Source organism: Pseudophryne corroboree, unplaced genomic scaffold (assembly GCF_028390025.1).
Source record: "Pseudophryne corroboree isolate aPseCor3 unplaced genomic scaffold, aPseCor3.hap2 scaffold_150, whole genome shotgun sequence".
NCBI lineage: Eukaryota > Metazoa > Chordata > Amphibia > Anura > Myobatrachidae > Pseudophryne > Pseudophryne corroboree.
Window position 1 is genome coordinate 625,580 of NW_026968131.1, and position 23,869 is coordinate 649,448.

General features: G+C 49.7%; 14 non-coding genes and 1 pseudogene across 14 annotated transcripts; all 15 read right to left on the bottom strand.

Annotated features, from left to right (window-relative positions):
* Nucleotides 1-535: 535 nt before the first annotated feature.
* On the bottom strand, nucleotides 536-698 carry LOC135000024 (U1 spliceosomal RNA). The gene has a single exon (XR_010202064.1). It is a non-coding gene; the product is annotated as a U1 spliceosomal RNA (small nuclear RNA).
* A 152-nt stretch (nucleotides 699-850) lies between these two features.
* Nucleotides 851-1,014, bottom strand: LOC134999809 (U1 spliceosomal RNA). Its single transcript, XR_010201880.1, has one exon. It is a non-coding gene; the product is annotated as a U1 spliceosomal RNA (small nuclear RNA).
* A 674-nt stretch (nucleotides 1,015-1,688) lies between these two features.
* LOC135000025 (U1 spliceosomal RNA) lies at nucleotides 1,689-1,851 on the bottom strand. Its single transcript, XR_010202065.1, has one exon. It is a non-coding gene; the product is annotated as a U1 spliceosomal RNA (small nuclear RNA).
* A 152-nt stretch (nucleotides 1,852-2,003) lies between these two features.
* LOC134999810 (U1 spliceosomal RNA) lies at nucleotides 2,004-2,167 on the bottom strand. Its single transcript, XR_010201881.1, has one exon. It is a non-coding gene; the product is annotated as a U1 spliceosomal RNA (small nuclear RNA).
* Nucleotides 2,168-2,841: 674 nt separating this feature from the next.
* LOC134999389 (U1 spliceosomal RNA) lies at nucleotides 2,842-3,004 on the bottom strand. The gene has a single exon (XR_010201492.1). It is a non-coding gene; the product is annotated as a U1 spliceosomal RNA (small nuclear RNA).
* A 152-nt stretch (nucleotides 3,005-3,156) lies between these two features.
* LOC134999811 (U1 spliceosomal RNA) lies at nucleotides 3,157-3,320 on the bottom strand. The gene has a single exon (XR_010201882.1). It is a non-coding gene; the product is annotated as a U1 spliceosomal RNA (small nuclear RNA).
* Nucleotides 3,321-3,994: 674 nt separating this feature from the next.
* Nucleotides 3,995-4,157, bottom strand: LOC134999924 (U1 spliceosomal RNA). Its single transcript, XR_010201989.1, has one exon. It is a non-coding gene; the product is annotated as a U1 spliceosomal RNA (small nuclear RNA).
* Nucleotides 4,158-4,831: 674 nt separating this feature from the next.
* On the bottom strand, nucleotides 4,832-4,994 carry LOC134999940 (U1 spliceosomal RNA). The gene has a single exon (XR_010202005.1). It is a non-coding gene; the product is annotated as a U1 spliceosomal RNA (small nuclear RNA).
* A 152-nt stretch (nucleotides 4,995-5,146) lies between these two features.
* Nucleotides 5,147-5,311, bottom strand: LOC134999356 (U1 spliceosomal RNA). The gene has a single exon (XR_010201464.1). It is a non-coding gene; the product is annotated as a U1 spliceosomal RNA (small nuclear RNA).
* A 671-nt stretch (nucleotides 5,312-5,982) lies between these two features.
* Nucleotides 5,983-6,145, bottom strand: LOC135000076 (U1 spliceosomal RNA). Its single transcript, XR_010202113.1, has one exon. It is a non-coding gene; the product is annotated as a U1 spliceosomal RNA (small nuclear RNA).
* Nucleotides 6,146-6,297: 152 nt separating this feature from the next.
* On the bottom strand, nucleotides 6,298-6,461 carry LOC134999659 (U1 spliceosomal RNA). The gene has a single exon (XR_010201737.1). It is a non-coding gene; the product is annotated as a U1 spliceosomal RNA (small nuclear RNA).
* A 674-nt stretch (nucleotides 6,462-7,135) lies between these two features.
* LOC134999425 (U1 spliceosomal RNA) lies at nucleotides 7,136-7,298 on the bottom strand. The gene has a single exon (XR_010201524.1). It is a non-coding gene; the product is annotated as a U1 spliceosomal RNA (small nuclear RNA).
* A 152-nt stretch (nucleotides 7,299-7,450) lies between these two features.
* LOC134999782 (U1 spliceosomal RNA) lies at nucleotides 7,451-7,614 on the bottom strand. The gene has a single exon (XR_010201854.1). It is a non-coding gene; the product is annotated as a U1 spliceosomal RNA (small nuclear RNA).
* Nucleotides 7,615-8,306: 692 nt separating this feature from the next.
* LOC134999893 (U1 spliceosomal RNA) lies at nucleotides 8,307-8,448 on the bottom strand (annotated as a pseudogene).
* A 152-nt stretch (nucleotides 8,449-8,600) lies between these two features.
* LOC134999657 (U1 spliceosomal RNA) lies at nucleotides 8,601-8,764 on the bottom strand. The gene has a single exon (XR_010201735.1). It is a non-coding gene; the product is annotated as a U1 spliceosomal RNA (small nuclear RNA).
* Between the last annotated feature and the right edge of the window lie 15,105 nt (nucleotides 8,765-23,869).

A 23,869-nucleotide genomic window follows, 5' to 3' on the forward strand; every position in this document is an offset into this window, starting at 1 on the left:
GAGGGCAGAAGGCTGCCTAATACTGAAGCACCCCCAAACAACAAACCAAATGCAACAACTAGTGCAAGCATTCCTGGGGGAAGTTCTGCAGAAGACGGATTTGCATACGGTGATGTCATCCAAGCAGTGGGTCAAAGTTGGCTTCAACCCTCATCTGCATATGAAAAGAGAAAAGGGGCGTGCAGGGCATGGCGGCTTTTTGCGGTGCTTGGATGACCCCTAGTTCGCATTAAACACCTCCACCTTCCTTTGGTGTGGGGCTCATGTTGGCCATGCCCCATCCCCTGAAGCATTCAAGCTGATTTCTTGCAGCAGCTGGGCACTGTAACAGCTCCAGAGCTGCTCTGTAAGGCAAGTAAAAGGGTGTGGGCCCTGCAGCACTACCTGTAGTTTGCATTGTGCATTGGAAGGCACAAAGTAAGCAGACGGGAGGAGAAGTCAGGATAGTGCACAAGGGTATAGAAGGGAGCGGCTGAAGAAAAGAGAAGTGGAAACAGACAGCAAACTAGGCTGGAGAGAGACCTGAGACAAAGAGATCTGAATTATACGAGAGCCGACCAGGGGAAACACAAATTATGCAGTCAAGTTTCCCACATTTGGGGAAATCGCAGGAGCAGCACACCCAGAGTACAATGGGTGAGCCTTGCCCTGGGAGAAGCACCTTCATGATCATAGTATCTCACCTGGCAGGTAAGTAGGAGTTGGGCTAGAGCTGGGGAGGGTCGCTGCTCGGGTACCCCCCTGTAAAGTGAAGGAGATCCAACTGAGGCAGCACAAGGGAACTCTCGAAAGAAGAACAAGGCTAAAGGAAAATCTGAGACAAAGAAATCTGACTTTTACCAGAGCTGACCAGAGGAAAGCACAAACACAGTCTCCCACTACCACAAATAATGCAGTCAAGTTTCCCACATTTGGGGAAATCACAGGGGTCAGCATACCCAAAATGCAATGAATGAACCTCACCCTGGGAGAAAAATCTTCATGACCATGGTATCTCCTATGCAAAATAAGTATGATTTGGAATAGGGCTGGGGAGGGCCGCTGCTCATGCACATCTCTGTCAAGTAAAGGAGATTCAACTGAGGCAGCACAAGGGAACTCTCATCTTGGGACAACAACTGCAGGGAGAACACATATTTTCAGATGAACATGGGAGGGCAGAAGGCTGCCTAATACTGAAGCACCCCCAAACAACAAACCAAATGCAACAACTAGTGCAAGCATTCCTGGGGGAAGTTCTGCAGAAGACGGATTTGCATACGGTGATGTCATCCAAGCAGTGGGTCAAAGTTGGCTTCAACCCTCATCTGCATATGAAAAGAGAAAAGGGGCGTGCAGGGCATGGCGGCCTTTTGCGGTGCTTGGATGACCCCTAGTTCGCATTAAACACCTCCACCCTCCTTTGGTGTGGGGCTCATGTTGGCCATGCCCCATCCCCTGAAGCATTCAAGCTGATTTCTTGCAGCAGCTGGGCACTGTAACAGCTCCAGAGCTGCTCTGTAAGGCAAGTAAAAGGGTGTGGGCCCTGCAGCACTACCTGTAGTTTGCATTGTGCATTGGAAGGCACAAAGTAAGCAGACGGGAGGAGAAGTCAGGATAGTGCACAAGGGTATAGAAGGGAGCGGCTGAAGAAAAGAGAAGTGGAAACAGACAGCAAACTAGGCTGGAGAGAGACCTGAGACAAAGAGATCTGAATTATACGAGAGCCGACCAGGGGAAACACAAATTATGCAGTCAAGTTTCCCACATTTGGGGAAATCGCAGGAGCAGCACACCCAGAGTACAATGGGTGAGCCTTGCCCTGGGAGAAGCACCTTCATGATCATAGTATCTCACCTGGCAGGTAAGTAGGAGTTGGGCTAGAGCTGGGGAGGGTCGCTGCTCGGGTACCCCCCTGTAAAGTGAAGGAGATCCAACTAAGGCAGCACAAGGGAACTCTCGAAAGAAGAACAAGGCTAAAGGAAAATCTGAGACAAAGAAATCTGACTTTTACCAGAGCTGACCAGAGGAAAGCACAAACACAGTCTCCCACTACCACAAATAATGCAGTCAAGTTTCCCACATTTGGGGAAATCACAGGGGTCAGCATACCCAAAATGCAATGAATGAACCTCACCCTGGGAGAAAAATCTTCATGACCATGGTATCTCCTATGCAAAATAAGTATGATTTGGAATAGGGCTGGGGAGGGCCGCTGCTCATGCACATCTCTGTCAAGTAAAGGAGATTCAACTGAGGCAGCACAAGGGAACTCTCATCTTGGGACAACAACTGCAGGGAGAACACATATTTTCAGATGAACATGGGAGGGCAGAAGGCTGCCTAATACTGAAGCACCTCCAAACAACAAACCAAATGCAACAACTAGTGCAAGCATTCCTGGGGGAAGGCCTGCCGCAGATGGATTTGCATATGGTGATGTCATCCAAGCAGTGGGTCAAAGTTGGCTTCAACCCTCGTCTGCATATGAAAACAGAAAAGGGGCGTGCAGGGCATGGTGGCCTTTTGCGGCGCTTGTCTGACCCCTAGTTTGCATTAAACACCTCCACCCTCCTTCGGTGTGGGGCTCATGTTGGCTATGCCCCAGCCCCTGAAGCATTCAAGCTGATTTCTTGCAGCAGCTGGGCACTGTAACAGCTCCAGAGCTGCTCTGTAAGGCAAGTAAAAGGGTGTGGGCCCTGCAGCACTACCTGTAGTTTGCATTGTGCATTGGAAGGCACAAAGTAAGCAGACGGGAGGAGAAGTCAGGATAGTGCACAAGGGTATAGAAGGGAGCGGCTGAAGAAAAGAGAAGTGGAAACAGACAGCAAACTAGGCTGGAGAGAGACCTGAGACAAAGAGATCTGAATTATACGAGAGCCGACCAGGGGAAACACAAATTATGCAGTCAAGTTTCCCACATTTGGGGAAATCGCAGGAGCAGCACACCCAGAGTACAATGGGTTAGCCTTGCCCTGGGAGAAGCACCTTCATGATCATAGTATCTCACCTGGCAGGTAAGTAGGAGTTGGGCTAGAGCTGGGGAGGGTCGCTGCTCGGGTACCCCCCTGTAAAGTGAAGGAGATCCAACTGAGGCAGCACAAGGGAACTCTCGAAAGAAGAACAAGGCTAAAGGAAAATCTGAGACAAAGAAATCTGACTTTTACCAGAGCTGACCAGAGGAAAGCACAAACACAGTCTCCCACTACCACAAATAATGCAGTCAAGTTTCCCACATTTGGGGAAATCACAGGGGTCAGCATACCCAAAATGCAATGAATGAACCTCACCCTGGGAGAAAAATCTTCATGACCATGGTATCTCCTATGCAAAATAAGTATGATTTGGAATAGGGCTGGGGAGGGCCGCTGCTCATGCACATCTCTGTCAAGTAAAGGAGATTCAACTGAGGCAGCACAAGGGAACTCTCATCTTGGGACAACAACTGCAGGGAGAACACATATTTTCAGATGAACATGGGAGGGCAAAAGGCTGCCTAATACTGAAGCACCCCCAAACAACAAACCAAATGCAACAACTAGTGCAAGCATTCCTGGGGGAAGTTCTGCAGAAGACGGATTTGCATACGGTGATGTCATCCAAGCAGTGGGTCAAAGTTGGCTTCAACCCTCATCTGCATATGAAAAGAGAAAAGGGGCGTGCAGGGCATGGCGGCCTTTTGCGGTGCTTGGATGACCCCTAGTTCGCATTAAACACCTCCACCCTCCTTTGGTGTGGGGCTCATGTTGGCCATGCCCCATCCCCTGAAGCATTCAAGCTGATTTCTTGCAGCAGCTGGGCACTGTAACAGCTCCAGAGCTGCTCTGTAAGGCAAGTAAAAGGGTGTGGGCCCTGCAGCACTACCTGTAGTTTGCATTGTGCATTGGAAGGCACAAAGTAAGCAGACGGGAGGAGAAGTCAGGATAGTGCACAAGGGTATAGAAGGGAGCGGCTGAAGAAAAGAGAAGTGGAAACAGACAGCAAACTAGGCTGGAGAGAGACCTGAGACAAAGAGATCTGAATTATACGAGAGCCGACCAGGGGAAACACAAATTATGCAGTCAAGTTTCCCACATTTGGGGAAATCGCAGGGGCAGCACACCCAGAGTGCAATGGGTGAGCCTTGCCCTGGGAGAAGCACCTTCATGATCATAGTATCTCACCTGGCAGGTAAGTAGGAGTTGGGCTAGAGCTGGGGAAAGTCTCTGTTCGGGCACCCCCCTGTCAAGTGAATGAGATCCAACTGAGGCAGCACAAGGAAACTCTCATCTGGGGACAACAACTGCAGGGAGAACACATATTTTCAGATGAACATGGGAGGGCAGAAGGCTGCCTAATACTGAAGCACCCCCAAACAACAAACCAAATGCAACAACTAGTACAAGCATTCCTGGGGGAAGTTCTGCAGAAGACGGAATTGCATACGGTGATGTCATCCAAGCAGTGGGCCAAAGTTGGCTGGAACCCTCATCTGCATATGAAAAGAGAAAAGGGGTATGCAGGGCATGGCGGCCTTTTGCGGCGCTTGGATGACCCTTAGTTCGCATTAAACACCTCCACCCTCCTTCGGTGTGGGGCTCATGTTGGCCATGCCCCATCCCCTGAAGCATTCAAGCTGATTTCTTGCAGCAGCTTGGCACTGTAACAGCTCCAGAGCTGTTCAGTAAGGCAAGTAAAAGGGTGTGGGCCCTGCAGCACTACCTGTAGTTTGCATTGCGCATTGGAAGGCACAAAGTAAGCAGACAGGAGGAGAAGTCAGGATAGTGCACAAGGGTATAAAAGGGAGCGGCTCAAGAAAAGAGAAGTTGAAACAGACAGCAAACTAGGCTGGAGAGAGACCTGAGACAAAGAGATCTGAATTATACGAGACCTGACCAGGGGAAACACAAATTATGCAGTCAAGTTTCCCACATTTGGGGAAATCGCAGGGGCAGCACACCCAGAGTGCAATGGGTGAGCCTTGCCCTGGGAGAAGCACCTTCATGATCATAGTATCTCACCTGGCAGGTAAGTAGGAGTTGGACTAGAGCTGGGGAGGGTCGCTGCTCGGGCACCCCCCTGTCAAGTGAAGGAGATCCAACTGAGGCAGCACAAGGAAACTCTCGAAAGAAGAACAAGGCTAGAGGAAGATCTGAAACAAAGAAATTTGACTTTTACCAGAGCTGACCAGAGGAAAACACAAACACAGTCCCCCACTACCAACAAATAAAGCAGTCGCGTTTCCCACATTTGGGGAAATCACAGGGGTCAGCATACCCAGAATGCAATGAATGAACCTCACCCTGGGAGAGTAATCTTCATGACCATGGTATCTCCTATGCAAAAGAAGTATGATTTGGGATAGGGCTGGGGAGGGCCGCTGCTCATGCACATCTCTGTCAAGTAAAGGAGATTCAACTGAGGCAGCACAAGGGAACTCTCATCTGGGGACAACAACTGCAGGGAGAACACATATTTTCAGATGAACATGGGAGGGCAGAAGGCTGCCTAATACTGAAGCACCCCCAAACAACAAACCAAATGCAACAACTAGTGCAAGCATTCCTGGGGGAAGTTCTGCAGAAGACGGATTTGCATATGGTGATGTCATCCAAGCAGTGGGTCAAAGTTGGCTTCAACCCTCATCTGCATATGAAAAGAGAAAAGGGGCGTGCAGGGCATGGCGGCCTTTTGCGGTGCTTGGATGACCCCTTGTTCGCATTAAACACCCCCACCCTCCTTTGGTGTGGGGCTCATGTTGGCCATGCCCCATCCCCTGAAGCATTCAAGCTGATTTATTGCAGCAGCTGGGCACTGTAACAGCTCCAGAGCTGCTCTGAACGGCAAGTAAAAGGGTGTGGGCCCTGCAGCACTACCTGTAGTTTGCATTGTGCATTGGAAGGCACAAAGTTAGCAGACGGGAGAAGTCAGGATAGTGCGCAAGGGCATAGAAGGGAGCGGCTCAAGAAAAGAGAAGTTGAAACAGACAGCAAACTAGGCTGGAGAGAGACCTGAGACAAAGAGATCTGAATTATACGAGAGCCGACCAGGGGAAACACAAATTATGCAGTCAAGTTTCCCACATTTGGGGAAATCGCAGGAGCAGCACACCCAGAGTGCAATGGGTGAGCCTTGCCCTGGGAGAAGCACCTTCCTGATTATAGTATCTCACCTGGCAGGTAAGTAGGAGTTGGGCTAGAGCTTGGGAGGGTCGCTGCTCGGGCACCCCCCTGTCAAGTGAAGGAGATCCAACTGAGGCAGCACAAGGAAACTCTCGAAAGAAGAACAAGGCTAGAGGAAGATCTGAGACAAAGAAATCTGACTTTTACCAGAGCTGACCAGAGGAAAGCACAAACACAGTCCCCCACTACCACAAGTAATGCAGTCGAGTTTCCCAAATTTGGGAAAATCACAGGGGTCAGCATACCCAGAATGCAATGAATGAACCTCACCCTGGGAGAACAATCTTCATGATCATGGTATCTCCTATGCAAAATAAGTATGATTTGGGATAGGGCTGGGGAGGGCCGCTGCTCAGGCACATCTCTGTCAAGTAAAGGAGATTCAACCGAGGCAGCACAAGGGAACTCTCATCTGGGGACAACAACTGCAGGGAGAACACATATTTTCAGATGAACATGGGAGGGCAGAAGGCAGCCTAATACTGAAGCACCCCCAAACAACAAACCAAATGCAACAACTAGTGCAAGCATTCCTGGGGGAAGGCCTGCAGCAGATGGATTTGCATACGGTGATGTCATCCAAGCAGTGGGTCAAAGTTGGCTTCAACCCTCGTCTGCATATGAAAAGAGAAAAGGGGCGTGCAGGGCATGGCGGCCTTTTGCGGCGCTTGGATGACCCCTAGTTCGCATTAAACACCTCCACCCTCCTTCGGTGTGGGGCTCATGTTGGCTATGCCCCAGCCCCTGAAGCATTCAAGCTGATTTCTTGCAGCAGCTGGGCACTGTAACAGCTCCAGAGCTGCTCTGTACGGCAAGTAAAAGGGTGTGGGCCCTGCAGCACTACCTGTAGTTTGCATTGTGCATTGGAAGGCACAAAGTAAGCAGACAGGAGGAGAAGTCAGGATAGTGCACAAGGGTATAAAAGGGAGGGGCTCATGAAAAAAGAAGTGGAAACAGACAGCAAACTAGGCTGGAGAGAGACCTGAGACAAAGAGATCTGAATTATACGAGAGCCGACCAGGGGAAACACAAATTATGCAGTCAAGCTTCCCACATTTGGGGAAATCGCAGGGGCACCACACCCAGAGTGCAATGGGTGAGCCTTGCCCTGGGAGAAGCACCTTCATGATCAAAGTATCTCACCTGGCAGGTAAGTAGGAGTTGGGCTAGAGCTGGGGAGGGTCGCTGCTCTGGCACCCCCCTGTCAAGTGAAAGAGATCCAACTGAGGCAGCACAAGGGAACTCTCGAAAGAAGAACAAGGCTAGAGGAAGATCTGAGACAAATAAATCTGACTTTTACCAGAGCTGTCCAGAGGAAAGCACAAACACAGTCCCCCACTACCACAAATAATGCAGTCGTGTTTCCCACATTTGGGGAAATCACAGGGGTCAGCATACCCAGAATGCAATGAATGAACCTCACCCTGGGAGAACAATCTTCATGACCATGGTATCGCCTATGCAAAATAAGTATGATTTGGGATAGGGCTGGGGAGGGCCGCTGCTCAGGCACATCTCTGTCAAGTAAAGGAGATTCAACTGAGGCAGCACAAGGGAACTCTCATCTGGGGACAACAACTGCAGGGAGAACACATATTTCCAGATAAACATGGGAGGGCAGAAGGCTGCCTAATACTGAAGCACCCCCAAACAACAAACCAAATGCAACAACTAGTACAAGCATTCCTGGGGGAAGGCCAGCAGCAGATGGATTTGCATATGGTGATGTCATCCAAGCAGTGGGTCAAAGTTGGCTTCAACCCTCGTCTGCATATGAAAAGAGAAAAGGGGCGTGCAGGGCATGGCGGACTTTTGCGGCGCTTGGATGACCCCTAGTTCGCATTAAACACCTCCACCCTCCTTCGGTGTGGGGCTCATGTTGGCTATGCCCCAGCCCCTGAAGCATTCAAGCTGATTTCTTGCAGCAGCTGGGCACTGTAACAGCTCCAGAGCTGCTCTGAACGGCAAGTAAAAGGGTGTGGGCCCTGCAGCACTACCTGTAGTTTGCATTGTGCATTGGAAGGCACAAAGTAAGCAGACGGGAGAAGTCAGGATAGTGTGCAAGGGCATAGAAGGGAGCGGCTCAAGAAAAGAGAAGTTGAAACAGACAGCAAACTAGGCTGGAGAGAGACCTGAGACAAAGAGATCTGAATTATATGAGAGCCGACCAGGGGAAACACAAATTATGCAGTCAAGTTTCCCACATTTGGGGAAATCGCAGGAGCAGCACACCCAGAGTGCAATGGGTGAGCCTTGCCCTGGGAGAAGCACCTACATGATCATAGTATCTCACCTGCCAGGTAAGTAGAAGTTGGGCTAGAGCTGGGGAGGGTCGCTGCTCGGGTACCCCCCTGTCAAGTGAAGGAGATCCAACTGAGGCAGCACAAGGGAACTCTCGAAAGAAGAACAAGGCTAGAGGAAGATCTGAGACAAATAAATCTGACTTTTACCAGAGCTGACCAGAGGAAAGCACAAACACAGTCCCCCACTACCACAAATAATGCAGTCGAGTTTCCCACATTTGGGGAAATCACAGGGGTCAGCATACCCAGAATGCAATGAATGAACCTCACCCAGGGAGAACAATCTTCATGACCATGGTATCTCCTATGCAAAATAAGTATGATTTGGGATAGGGCTGGGGAGGGCCGCTGCTCAGGCACATCTCTGTCAAGTAAAGGAGATTCAACTGAGGCAGCACAAGGGAACTCTCATCTGGGGACAACAACTGCAGGGAGAACACAAATTTTCAGATGAACATGGGAGGGCAGAAGGCTGCCTAATAATGAAGCACCCCCAAACAACAAACCAAATGCAACAACTAGTGCAAGCATTCCTGGGGGAAGGCCTGCAGCAGATGGATTTGCATACGGTGATGTCATCCAAGCAGTGGGTCAAAGTTGGCTTCAACCCTCGTCTGCATATGAAAAGAGAAAAGGGGCGTGCAGGGCATGGCGGCCTTTTGCGGCGCTTGGATGACCCCTAGTTCGCATTAAACACCTCCACCCTCCTTCGGTGTGGGGCTCATGTTGGCTATGCCCCAGCCCCTGAAGCATTCAAGCTGATTTCTTGCAGCAGCTGGGCACTGTAACAGCTCCAGAGCTGCTCTGTACGGCAAGTAAAAGGGTGTGGGCCCTGCAGCACTACCTGTAGTTTGCATTGTGCATTGGAAGGCACAAAGTAAGCAGGCAAGGTCCAGAGAACAGTTAGAGGTCGGAGTAGCACTATCTCAAGTAGTACTACGACAGCACGGATGGATTCTAAATATTCCAAAATCGCAGCTGATTCCGACGACACGTCTGCTGTTCCTAGGGATGATTCTGGACACAGTACAGAAAAAGGTGTTTCTCCCGGAGGAGAAAGCCAAGGAGTTATCCGACATAGTCAGGAACCTCCTAAGACCAGGCCAAGTGTCAGTACATCAATGCACAATGGTCCTGGGAAAGATGGTGGCTTCTTACGAAGCGATTCCATTCGGCAGATTCCACGCAAGAACTTTTCAGGGGGATCTGCTGGACAAATGGTCCGGATCGCATCTTCAAATGCATCAGCGGATAACCCTGTCTCCAAGGACAAGGGTGTCTCTCCTGTGGTGGTTACAGAGTGCTCATCTCCTAGAGGGCCGCAGATTCGGCATTCAGGATTGGGTCCTGGTGACCACGGATGCCAGCCTGAGAGGCTGGGGAGCAGTCACACAGGGAAGAAATTTCCAGGGCTTGTGGTCAAGCATGGAAACGTCACTTCACATAAATATCCAGGAACTAAGGGCCATTTACAATGCCCTAAGTCAGGCAAGACCTCTGCTTCAGGGTCAGCCGGTGTTGATCCAGTCGGACAACATCACGGCAGTCGCCCACGTAAACAGACAGGGCGGCACAAGAAGCAGGAGGGCAATGATGGAAGTGGCAAGGATTCTTCGCTGGGCGGAGAATCATGTGATAGCACTGTCAGCAGTGTTCATTCCGGGAGTGGACAACTGGGAAGCAGACTTCCTCAGCAGACACGATCTTCACCCGGGGGAGTGGGGACTTCACCCAGAAGTCTTCCACATGATTGTGAACCGTTGGGAAAAACCAAAGGGTGGACATGATGGCGTCCCGCCTCAACAAAAAACTGGACAGATATTGCGCCAGGTCAAGGGACCCTCAGGCAATAGCTGTGGACTCTCTGGTAACACCGTGGGTGTACCAGTCAGTGTATGTGTTCCCTCCTCTTCCTCTCATACCAAAAGTACTGAGAATCATAAGAAGGAGAGGAGTAAAGACTATACTCGTGGCTCCGGATTGGCCAAGAAGGACTTGGTACCCGGAAATTCAAGAGATGCTCACGGAAGACCCGTGGCCTCTACCTCTAAGAAAGGACCTGCTCCAGCAGGGACCATGTCTGTTCCAAGACTTACCGCGGCTGCGTTTGACGGCATGGCGGTTGAACGCCGGATCCTGAAGGAAAAAGGCATTCCGGATGAAGTCATCCCTACCCTGATCAAAGCCAGGAAGGATGTAACCATACAACATTATCACCGTATTTGGCGTAAATATGTTGCGTGGTGCGAGGCCAGGAAGGCCACTACAGAGGAATTTCAACTGGGTCGTTTCCTGCATTTCCTGCAAACAGGACTGTCTATGGGCCTCAAATTAGGGTCCATTAAGGTTCAAATTTCGGCCCTGTCAATATTCTTCCAAAAAGAACTGGCTTCTGTTCCTGAAGTTCAGACGTTTGTCAAGGGAGTACTGCATATACAGCCTCCTTTTGTGCCTCCAGTGGCACCTTGGGATCTCAATGTAGTTTTGGGATTCCTAAAATCACATTGGTTTGAACCACTCACCACTGTGGACTTAAAATATCTCACATGGAAAGTGGTAATGCTGTTAGCCCTGGCTTCAGCCAGGCGTGTCTCAGAATTGACCAAAACAAAAAACTGCAACAAACGAGTGCCTAATCATCAAAATAAAAAGTGAAAACCAATACGTGTTTCATAGAATTAAATAATCACAATTTTATGTTCCTGATAGTCTGCGCTTGCCGGAATACTATGTGTAGTATTGTGGTGATAGCATAGAAAAAGAACAAACGGCTGCGCTGAATATCAGGAACGAAACATGATGTACAGAGAGCCAACGTAAAAAATAACAATGTTTATTAATAAAACATATAAAAAGATTAATTGTCAAATAACCGGTGAAAAATATATACAAATATATATAAGAACAGTCACTAGACGTGAACTAGTGGTATATTGTAATGACTCAGCTTATTGGGGTGAAAAGTTCCGTGATTCACTTGTTAGATAGTTGATAAATACCAGGTGTGTTGGTAGGATCCTAATGAATAAAAAAGTCCCTCAGTTGAAATTGATATTCAATACCTTTCCAAAATGGGCTGGTAAGAGCCGAGCGTCCTCGGCTTCAATGTCCTGCAATGCCCATATACGCTGTGCAGCGGAAAGGAATGGATCGTCTCTCTCACAACCCGGTCGTGGCGGCGTGTGCGCTGAAGCCGCTGATGTCGGATGCTGTAGAAGGAGGGTGCAGCGGGGACCAAGGAACACCTGGAAGATTTCACCTGAGCTGAGTGTGGATAGGGGCGGGTCCTGACGCGTTTCGTCACGTTCACGTGACTTTCTCAAAGGTAGAATGTTCTTATATATATTTATATATATTTTTCACCGGTTATTTGACAATTAATCTTTTTATATGTTTTATTAATAAACATTGTTATTTTTTACGTTGGCTCTCTGTACATCGTGTCTCAGAATTGGCGGCTTTATCCTATAAAAGCCCTTACCTAATTTTTCATATGTGGTGCCTGCGGCTACTAGGGACTTGGAGGATTCCAAGTTGCTGGACGTAGTCAGGGCCCTGAAAATATATGTTTCCAGGACGGCTGGAGTCAGAAAATCTGATTCGCTGTTTATCCTGTATGCACCCAGCAAGCTGGGTGCTCCTGCTTCTAAGCAGACGATTGCTCGTTGGATTTGTAGTACAATTCAGCTTGCACATTCTGTGGCAGGCCTGCCACAGCCAAAATCTGTAAAAGCCCATTCCACACGGAAAGTGGGCTCATCTTGGGCGGCTGCCCGAGGGGTCTCGGCTTTACAACTTTGCCGAGCAGCTACTTGGTCAGGGGAAAACATGTTTGCTAAATTCTACAAATTTGATACCCTGGCTGAGGAGGACCTGGAGTTCTCTCATTCGGTGCTGCAGAGTCATCCGCACTCTCCCACCCGGTTGGGAGCTTTGGTATAATCCCCATGGTCCTTTCGGAGTCCCCAGCATCCACTAGGACGTTAGAGAAAATAAGAATTTACTTACCGATAATTCTATTTCTCATAGTCTGTAGTGGATGCTGGGCGCCCATCCCAAGTGCGGATTGTCTGCATTACTTGTACATAGTTATTGTTACAAAAATCGGGTTATTGTTGTTGTGAGCCATCTTTTCAGAGGCTCCTTCTGTTATCATGCTGTTAACTGGGTTCAGATCACAAGTTGTACGGTGTGATTGGTGTGGCTGGTATGAGTCTTACCCGGGATTCAAAATCCTTCCTTATTGTGTACGCTCGTCCGGGCACAGTATCCTAACTGAGGCTTGGAGGAGGGTCATAGGGGGAGGAGCCAGTGCACACCAGCTAGTCCTAAAGCTTTTACTTTGTGCCCAGTCTCCTGCGGAGCCGCTATTCCCCATGGTCCTTTCGGAGTCCCCAGCATCCACTACGGACTATGAGAAATAGAATTATCGGTAAGTAAATTCTTATTTTCTGGACTGTGTCCAGGATCATCCTTAGGAATAGAAGACGTGTCGTCGGAATCAGCTGCGATTTTGGAATATTAAGAATCCAACCGTGCTGCCGCAACACTACCTGAGATAGTGCTACCCCGACTACCAACTGTTCCCTGGATCTTGCCCTTATCCGGAGATCGTCCAAGTAAGGGATAATTAAAACTCCCTTCCTTCGAAGGAGTATCATCATTTCGGCCATTACTTTGGTAAAGACCCGGGGTGCCGTGGACAAACCAAACGGCAGCGTCTGAAACTGATAGTGACAGTTCTGTACCACAAACCTGAGGTACCCTTGGTGAGAAGGGTAATTTGGGACATGGAGATAAGCATCCTTGATGTCCAGAGACACCATATAATCCCCTTCTTCCCGGTTTGCCATCACCGCTCTGAGTGACTCCATCTTGAATTTGAACCTTTGTATGTAAGTGTTCAAGGATTTCAGATTTAAATTAGGTCTCACCGAGCCGTCCGGCTTCGGTACCACAAACAGCGTGGAATAATACCCCTTTCCCTGTTGTAGGAGGGGTACCTTGATTATCACCTGCTGGGAATACAGCTTGTGAATGGCTTCCCATACCGCCTCCCTGTCGGAGGGAGACGTCGGTAAAGCAGACTTTAGGAAAACGGCGAAGGGGAGACGTCTCAAATTCCAATTTGTACCCCTGAGATACCACCTGAAGGATCCAGGGGTCCACCTGTGAGTGAGCCCACTGCACGCTGAAATTTATGAGATGGGCCCCCACCGTTTCTGTTCCTGGGAACTGGCTGTTTGCTGCAGCCTTTTTCCTCTCCCTCTGCCACGGGGCAGAAATGAGGAGCCTTTTGCCCGCTTGCCCTTATGGGGCCCAAAGGACTGCGCCTGATAATACGGCGTCTTCTTATGTTGAGAGGCTACCTGGGGTAAAAATGTGGATTTCCCAGCCGTTGCCGTGGCCACCAGGTCTGTTAGACCTACCCCAAATAACTCCTCCCTTTTATAAGGCGATACTTCCGTATGCCTTTTGGAATCAGCATCACCTGACCACTGTCTTGTCCATAACCCTCTTCTGGCAGAAATGGACAGCGCACTTACTCTTGATGCCAGTCGGCAAATATCCCTCTGTGCATCACGCATATATAGAAAGCATCTTTTAAATGCTCTATAGTCAGTAATATACTGTCCCTATCTAGGGTATCAATATTGTCAGTCAGGGAATCCGACCAAGCCACCCCAGCACTGCACATCCAGGCTGAGGCGATTGCTGGTCGCAGTATCACACCCGTGTGAGTGTATATACATTTTAGGATATTTTACTGCTTTCTGTCAGCAGGTTCCTTAAGGGCGGCCGTATCCGGGGACGGTAGTGCCACCTGTTTAGACAAGCGTGTGAGCGCTTTATTCACCCTAGGGGGTGTTTCCCAATGTGCCCTATCCTCTGGCGGGAAGGGGTATGATGCTAATAACTTTTTAGGAATTAACAGTTTTTATCGGGGGAAACCCACGCATCATCACACACTTCATTTAATTCCTCAGATGCAGGAAAAACTACAGGCAGTTTTTTCTCACCCAACATAATACCCTTTTTAGTGGTACTGGTATTATCAGAAATGTGTAAAAACATTTTCCATAGCCTCAATCATGTAACGTGTGGCCCTACTGGAAGTCACATTCGTCTCTTAATCGTCGACACTGGAATCAGTATCCGTGTCGGCGTCTGTATCTGCCATCTGCGGTAACGGGCGTTTTAGAGCCCCTGATGGCTTTTGAGACACCTGGACAGGCACAGGCTGAGTAGCCGGCTGTCTCATGTCATCAATCTTTTGTAAAGAGCTGACACTGTTACGTAATTCCTTCCATAAGCTCAGCCACTCAGGTGTCGACTCCCTAGGGGGTGACAACTCCATTACAGGCAATTGCTCCGCCTCCACACCATTTTCCTCCTCATACATGTCGACACAATCGTACCGACACACAGCACACACACAGGGAATGCTCTGATAGAGGACAGGACCCCACTATCCCTTTGGGGAGACAGAGGGAGAGTATGCCAGCACACACCAGAGCGCTATATATATATATATATACAGGGATAACCTTATATAAGTGTTTTTCCCCTTATAGCTGCTGTATTGTTATACTACGCCTAATTAGTGCCCCCTCTCTTTTTTAACCCCTTTCTGTAGTGTAGTAATTGCAGGGGAGAGCCAGGGAGTTTCCCTCCAACGGCGCTGTGAGAGAAAATGGCGCCAGTGTGCTGAGGAGATAGGCTCCGCCCCCTTCTCTGCGGCCTTTTCTCCCGTTTTTCTGTGGAATCTGCCAGGGGTTAAAATTCATCCATATAGCCCTGGGGGCTATATGTGATGTATTTTCGCCAGCCAAGGTGTTTCTATTGCTGCTCAGGGCGCCCCCCCCTAGCGCCCTGCACCCTCAGTGACCGAAGTGTGAAGTGTGCTGAGGAGCAATGGCGCACAGCTGCAGTGCTGTGCGCTACCTTGGTGAAGACAGGATGTCTTCTGCCGCCGATTTTCCGGACCTCTTCTTGCTTCTGGCTCTGTAAGGGGGCCGGCGGCGCGGCTCTGGGACCGAGCTCCGAGGCTGGGCCTGTGTTCGGTCCCTCTGGAGCTAATGGTGTCCAGTAGCCTAAGAAGCCCAATCCACTCTGCACGCAGGTGAGTTCGCTTCTTCTCCCCTTAGTCCCTCGATGCAGTGAGCCTGTTGCCAGCAGGTCTCACTGAAAATAAAAAACCTAAAACTAAACTTTCACTAAGAAGCTCAGGAGAGCCCCTAGTGTGCACCCTTCTCGGCCGGGCACAAAAATCTAACTGAGGCTTGGAGGATTGTCATAGGGGGAGGAGCCAGTGCACACCAGGTAGTCCTAAAGCTTTACTTTTGTGCCCAGTCTCCAGCGGAGCCGCTAATCCCCATGGTCCTTACGGAGTTCCCAGCATCCACTAGGACGTCAGAGAAACACTGATAGAGTACATTATATTTATGAATTAATTGCTTCCAGATTCTGCAGCAGCATCATCAGCACCACCAGTGTTACTCACAGTCACTTCACACTGACTGCTGCACAACACATCACTTAATTTCCGGGCCGCCCGCCACCTGGTGAAGAGACATGGGAGATGAAGGACCAGCAGTGCCACGTTGAGCGGAAGTATTGTTAATTAGTTACCCACACACTCCTTGTGACACCTGCTCCCCGTCTGCCCTCCCACCCGCCGCCTGCCGTCCGGAACCCGCACTGACAAGTAAGTCTCAGCAGAATGTGTCTGCCAGCAGCTCCCAGTCCCTCCTAGAGGAACACTGCCAGTGGTGTGGCGGCCGCGGCACACTAGGACTGAGAGACCGCAGCAGGAGGAAAGCACAGGTGGGCGGGAGGAGAGCATGGGCGGACATCACCACGTCACATTGCAAGGTGACGCCAGTCCCCCCAGTGAGGCCGCCGACGAATGCACTCAGCATAGTATTAGCAGCAGGCAGAGGGGGGTCGGGTGCAGCGGTGGTGGGAGGTACGGAAATGAGCTGCAGGCTAGGCTCCACCGATCACACACTCAGCGATCACTGTGCTACTCAAGCGTGGCGTGCAGCGGTGCTGGACATTAGGGAGTGCCTGTGCGCACCAGGCACCCCCTGTACGCACGCCTATGCGCTACCACCCCCCATATGCCACACTACATCACTATGCTACAGCCCTCCCATATGCTGCACTTCATAATTACACTATACCCCCCATACAACATACTACATCACCACACTACACTACTCACAATAAAATTAAAACATCCCAGTTCCTCATTCTTAATGAGCTCACGTGCGTTCTCTCCCCAACGGAGCTCCAGACCAAGTAACAATGAAGACACCAGCAGCGTGTAGGGGGCAGGCCTGGTCCACTTGTCAGGAGAGAGCAGTCACAGGAGGGTAAGAAGGGGGCGGGGCCTAGTCCTACAGACGGGAGAGAGCACAGACAGGAGAGAGCAAGGTACAGGGGTAGAAGGGGACGGAGCCTATTCTTACAGGCTTTCAAAATTCGACTTTAAAATTCGACATTTGACAAATTCGACTTTTCTGCAATGGTACAAATGCGGCAATTCGACAAAAGTATATTCAATTGAAGTTTGTAAATTCGACAACAGTGCTTTTAAACAGTAAATTCGTCATTTTCAATCCGCCACACTTTGCTGGCGGAATCTAATAAAAAAAATTTAAAAACATGTTTTTTTTTTGCAGTTTTTTTTTTTTGGTAATAGCATATCTATTTATATTAGAAGGGATTAGGTACTTGGTTTGTCTTTTTTGGAGGCACAAGTATTATTTATATATTTTTTAAAATATTATTTATTTTTTAAATGGAATGTGAAAAACCCGAAAAAAAAATTGCGTGGGTCCCCCCTCCAAAGCATAACCAGCCTCGGGCTCTTCGAGCCGGTCCTGGTTCTAAAAATCCGGGGGGAAAACGGACAGGGGATCCCCCGTATTTTTAAAACCAGCACCGGGCTCTGCGCCTGGTGCTGGTGCAAAAAATACGGGGGACAAAAAGAGTAGGGGTCCCCCGTATTTTTTACACCAGCATCGGGCTCCACTAGCTGGACAGATAATGCCACAGCCGGGGGTCACTTTTATACAGTGCCCTGCGGCCGTGGCATTAAATATCCAACTAGTCACCCCTGGCCGGGGTACCCTGGGGGAGTGGGGACCCCTTCAATCAAGGGGTCCCCCCCCCAGCCACCTAAGGGCCAGGGGTGAAGCCCGAGGCTGTCCCCCCCATCCAAGGGCTGCGGATGGGAGGCTGATAGCCTTGAGAAAATTTAAAGAATATTGTTTTTTCTAGTAGTACTACAAGTCCCAGCAAGCCTCCCCCGCAAGCTGGTACTTGGAGAACCACAAGTACCAGCATGCAGGAGAAAAACGGGCCCGCTGGTACCTGTAGTTCTACTGGGGGAAAAATACCCAAATAAAAACAGGACACAGACACCGTGAAAGTATAACTTTATTTCCCACCTGCCGACACACACATACTTACCTATGTTGACATGAAGCAGTCGGTCCTCTTCTCCAAGTAGAATCCACGGGTACCTGAAAATAAAAGATAATTATACTCACCTGATCCAGGTTCCAGATTAAATCCACGTACTTGGCAAAACAACAAACCGAACACCCGGACCAGACGGACTGAAAGGGGTCCCATGTTTACACATGGGATCCCTTTCCACGAATGCAGACATCCGAATCTCGTGAGAATCCGACAGCGGGATGATGACGTTCGTGCGCGCTCGGGCTAGCCGAGCAAGGCGGGAAGGTTCGAACCTGCCTCGGACCCGTGTAAAATGGGTGAAGTTCGGGGGGTTCGGATTCCGACGAACCGAACCCACTCATCACTAGTATGTACGTGAGTGTCAGGTGCCGTGCGCGTACATACGTGTCAGTGCCGTGCGTGTACGTACGTGTGTGTCAAGTGTCGTGCGTGTACGTGTGTGTGTGTGTGTGTGTGTCAGGTGGCGCGTACCTACATGTGTGTATGTCAGGTGCTGTGCATGTGTGTACGTACAGGCGTGTGTCAGGTGCCGCGCGTGTACGTACGTGTGTGTGTGTGTGTGTGTGTGCCAGGAGCCGCGCGTGTACATGCGTATGGGTGTCAGGAGCCGTGTGTATACGTACATACGTGTAGGTGTCAGGTGCCGTGCGTATACGTATATACGTGTGTGTGTCAGGAGCCGAGCGTGTTCGTACATGTGTGTGTGTGTGTGTGTGTGTGTCAGGAGCCACGCGTGTGTGTGTGTCAGGAGCCACGCATGTTCGTACATGTGTGTCAGGTGCCGCACGTGTAAGTGTGTGTGTGTTTTAAATTCCGCGTGTGTACGTACGTATGTGTGTGCCTGGAGCCGCGCGTGTACATACATGTGTGTGTGTCAGGTGCTGTACGTGTATGTGTGTGTCTCAGGTGCTGCACGTGTATATGTGTGTATCTCAGGTGCTGCATTTGTATGTGTCAGCTGCCACGTGGGTGTCAGGTGTTGAGCGTGTATGTGTTTGTGTCGCATCTGTATGTGTGTGACTGTCAGGTGCTGCACGTGTATGTGTGTGTCAGGTGCTGCATGTATATATGTGTGTGTTAGGTGCTGTTCATGTATGTGGGAGTGGCAGGTGCTACATGTGTATATATGTGTGAGTGGCAGGTGCTGCGTGTGTATACGAGTGTGTGTGAGGTGCTGCGAGTGTATGTGTGTGTTAGGTGCTCTGAGTGTATATGATTGTGTGTCAGGTGCTGTGCGTGTGTGCGTTAAATGCCACATGTATGTATGTGTGTCAGGTGCTGCGTGTGTGTGTGGGTGTGTCAGGTGCTGCATGTCTGTGTGTGTGGGTGTGTCAGGTGCTGCATGTGTGTGTGTGTGTGTGTGTGTGTGTGTGTCTGTCAGGTGCTGCATGTGTGTGTCAGGTGCTGCATGTCTGCGTGTGTGTGTCAGGCGCTGCATGTCTGTGTCAGGTGCTGCGTGTGTGTGTGTGTCAGGTGCTGTGTGTGTGTGTCAGGTGCTGCGTATGTGTGTGTGTGTCAGGTGCTGCGTGTCTGTGTCAGGTGCTGCGTGTCTGCATGTGTGTGTCAGGTGCTGCGTGTCTGCGTGTGTGTGTCAGGTGCTGCATGTCTGCGTGTGTGTGTCAGGTGCTGCGTGTGTGTGTGTGTGTCAGGTGCTGCGTGTCTGCGTGTGTGTGTCAGGTGCTGCGTGTCTGCGTGTGTGTGTCAGGCGCTGCATGTCTGTGTGTCAGGTGCTGCGTGTGTGTGTGTGTGTCAGGTGCTGTGTGTGTGTGTGTCAGGTGCGTGAGTGTGTGTGTGTCAGGTGCGTGAGTGTGTGTGTGTGTGTCAGGTGCGTGAGTGTGTGTGTCAGGTGCGTGAGTGTGTGTGTGTCAGGCGCTGCGTGTCTGTGTGTGTCAGGCGCTGCGTGTCTGTGTGTGTCAGGCGCTGCGTGTGAGTGTGTGCGTGTGTGTCAGGTCCGTGTGAGTGTCAGGTGCTGCGTCTGTGTGTGTGTGTCAGGTGCTGCGTGTGTGCGTGTGTGTCAGGCGCTGCGTGTGCGTGTGTCAGGCGCTGCAGGGAGGGCGGGGGGGGACGGACACACAGCAGGGAGGGCGGGGGGAGAACGGACACACAGCAGAGAGGAGGAGGGGGGGTGGACGGACACAGCGGGAGGAGGGGGGGTGGCCGGACACAGCGGGAGGAGGGGGGGTGGCCGGACACAGCGGGAGGAGGGGGGGGTGGCCGGACACAGCGGGAGGGGGGGGTGGCCGGACACAGCGGGAGGGGGGGGTGGACGGACACAGCGGGAGGGGGGGGTGGCCGGACACAGCGGGAGGGGGGGGTGGCCAGACACAGCGGAAGGAGGGGAGGGTGGCCGGACACAGCGGGAGGAGGGGAGGGTGGCCGGACACAGCGGGAGGGGGGGGGGGTGGCCAGACACAGCGGGAGTGGGGGGGGGGTGGCCGGTCACAGCGGGAGGGGGGGGTGGCCGGACACAGCGGGAGGTAGGGGGTGGACGGACACAGCGAGAGGGGGGGGGGGCGGACACAGCGGGAGGGGGGGTGGCCGGACACAGCGGGAGGAGGGGAGGGTGGCCGGACACAGCGGGAGGAGGGGAGGGTGGCCGGACACACAGCAGGGAGGGCGCGGGGGGGAACACACTGCAGGGAGGAGGGGGGGGACACACAGCAGGGAGGGCAAGGGGGGGGCGACGGACACACAGCAGGGGGGGGAGACGGACACACAGCAGGGAGGGCGAGAGGGGGAAGGGGGGGTGACTGGTGACCATAGAGACCTTGATAAATACCGCATACTGCAGGGAGGGAGGGCCGGACACAGCGGGAGGAGGAGGAGGGAGGAGTGGCCGGACACAGCTGCCCGAGACGCCTCCTACTGCCAGCCGCACCACAGACGCGGGGAGGAGACGCAGGCAGCCACCAGGGAAGGTCCGGCGGGCGGCCGGGCACACAGCGGGCAAGCGGGCGGGCGAGCGGGCGAGCGGGCGGGCGGGAGGGGAGGGTGGCCGGGCGGGCGAGAGGGGAGGGTGGCCGGACACGCGGGGGAGAAGTGGAAGCTGGGTACACAGCGGTGGGCTGCCTGACAGAACTCACCCAGTGCTACGCAGCTCCGGCGATCTCCTCCCGCTTCATGGACCTCAATGAACTCACACGCCGGGAACCGCTGGCTGTCCTCCTGCAGCTCCACGTGACTCCTTCCCGCTCTGTCTCCTCGTGCCCAACTGCCAGAGCTACTCTCTGTACACCCCCTGCTGGCGGTCACTGCGCAGGCGCAATAAATTGAAATGCCCTATCTCTATAATGGGGCATATTTCTCTTAATTAAAAAAACCCTATAACTTTCTGAAAAACCACAACCCCAAAAGGCACTACACTGGGGCATACTCTATCTAGTAAAACAAACCCCAAGTCTTAATTCGTCCTCTATCCTGAGTTATGCCTTCCCAAAAAAATCTTCATTCACTCTATAGGAAAACGTTGTCAAAAAGCCACAGAGGGAGTGGCAGAAAAAAACTGACAGTTGGAACTTTAGCTTACTCCCAATTCCTCATTTTTTATTATTTTGCCCTGAAATTTGGCCTGCAGCAGCGGGTGACGATTCTACGCGTCCATGCCAAATTTCAGCTCAGTACGTCCTATCAGTTTTGAGGTGTAGCCCCTCAAACACCATGCCCCCATCTCAGAAGTTCCCTATAGGAGAATTCCGTTTGTTCGATTCAGCCTTAATATAAGGGCACGACCGTGCCCTTATAATTGACAGTATTGTTTTCTTTCAAAAATCCACTTAATTTTCTTTACCCGATTATTAAAATGGTAATTGACAAAAAACAAACTACATTGTCACCAGAAGAGCAATACAAAATGTACAAGTGATATATTAAAATCATCTTTCCAGCTTGAATTTCAATGATGCATTGGGGCAACGATTTTGTGAGAAACATCTTCACCCTTAAATAAAGATTTTCTTAATTCCTTACCTGTGTGCTAATTAGATATCACCTTGTTTTCACATTAAACAGACTTCCACATGAGAAAACAGCAAAGATGCAGTGGCGTTAATGTTTCCTGGTGTCAACCTGTATTATTTCCGTAGACATTGAAATGAGGATGCATCTTGCTGCCTTTCCAATGAAGCAAGTTTAATTTAGTAATAGGTGAAAAACCATCCCTACAAAGATGTTAATCAGATACTTGGCTTTGTGGACACTTTTCAGAGAACAAATTTGTTATCATAAAAATAAAGCCAGAAAATGAAGAGCTGTTTAATCACTCAATTGGATTTTTCTGCCAGCATATTTCTTTTTCTCTGCAACCCACTGCTAAATTGTGCTTCCTAGCTGTTTTTATAAAATCACTGAATCAAATCTAACTCTGATTACATCAGAGAAGGCCAGGTACCCTACACCATAACAGGGGTTTTCGAAATTTTGACTTGTCTACTTAAAGATCAAAAAAATCTGATAACAAGGTCAATTACGTCCCTGGGTGGGATTGAACCACCAACCTTTTGGTTAATAGCCGTACACACTAAGTGATTGCGCCACAGCGACACTTTGCAAAAGTACATACTGACAAAGGCTAATAAGCATTCATCTAGAACGTTTCCTATAAAAACTTTAAATAGTCAATAATCTGGAGAGTTTTTGTAAGATGTTTCTTCCATCAACCAATGAAGAAACACATTGGTACTTTCCCATGATGAGTGAGTGCTTCAGGATCTCTTGCACTTACATGTGCAGCAGAGTACTGTAATGGAAGCATGCTGGGTCCATAACCCAGAGGTAGGCAGATTGAAACTATCCTCTGCTATATGCATTTTTTTTTTGTTAATTAAAGTAATCCAAAACTGGGATTGATATTTTTGCTCTTTTATTTTTACTTAAAGTACAATAACTTTTACCATTTTAATTTGTTTTAATAGTATATTGACAGTATTGTTTTCTTTCAAAAATCCAATTAATTTTCTTTACCCGATTATTAAAATGGTAATTGACAAAAACAAACTACATTGTCACCAGAAGAGCAATACAAAATGTACAAGTGATATATTAAAATCATCTTTCCAGCTTAAATTTCAATGATGCATTGGGGCAACGATTTTGTGAGAAACATCTTCACCCTTAAATAAAGATTTTCTTAATTCCTTACCTGTGTGCTAATTAGATATCACCTTGTTTTCACATTAAACAGACTTCCACATGAGAAAACAGCAAAGATGCAGTGGCGTTAATGTTTCCTGGTGTCAACCTGTATTATTTCCGTAGATATTGAAATGAGGATGCATCTTGCTGCCTTTCCAATGAAGCAAGTTTAATTTAGTAATAGGTGAAAAACCATCCCTACAAAGATGTTAATCAGATACTTGGCTTTGTGGACACTTTTCAGAGAACAAATTTGTTATCATAAAAATAAAGCCAGAAAATGAAGAGCTGTTTAATCACTCAATTGGATTTTTCTGCCAGCATTTTTCTTTTTCTCTGCAACCCACTGCTAAATTGTGCTTCCTAGCTGTTTTTTTTATAAAATCACTTAATCAAATCTAACTACATCAGAGAAGGCCAGGTACCCTACACCATAAGAGGGGGTTTGCAATTTTGACTTCTCTACTTAAATATCACCAAAATCTGATCACAAGGTCAATTACGTCCCTGGGTGGGATTGAACCACCAACCTTTTGATCAATAGCTGAACACACTAACCGATTGCGCCACAGAGACACTTTGCGAAAAGTATATACTGACAAAGACTAATAAGCATTCATCTAGAACGTTTCCTAGAAAATCTTTAAAAAGTCAATAATCTGGAGAGTGTTTGTAAGATGTTTCTTCCAGCAACCAATGAAGAAACACATTGGTACTTTCGCATGATGAGTGAGTGCTTCAGGATCTCTTGCACTTACATGTGCAGCAGAGTACTGCAATGGAAGCATCCTGGGTCCATAACCC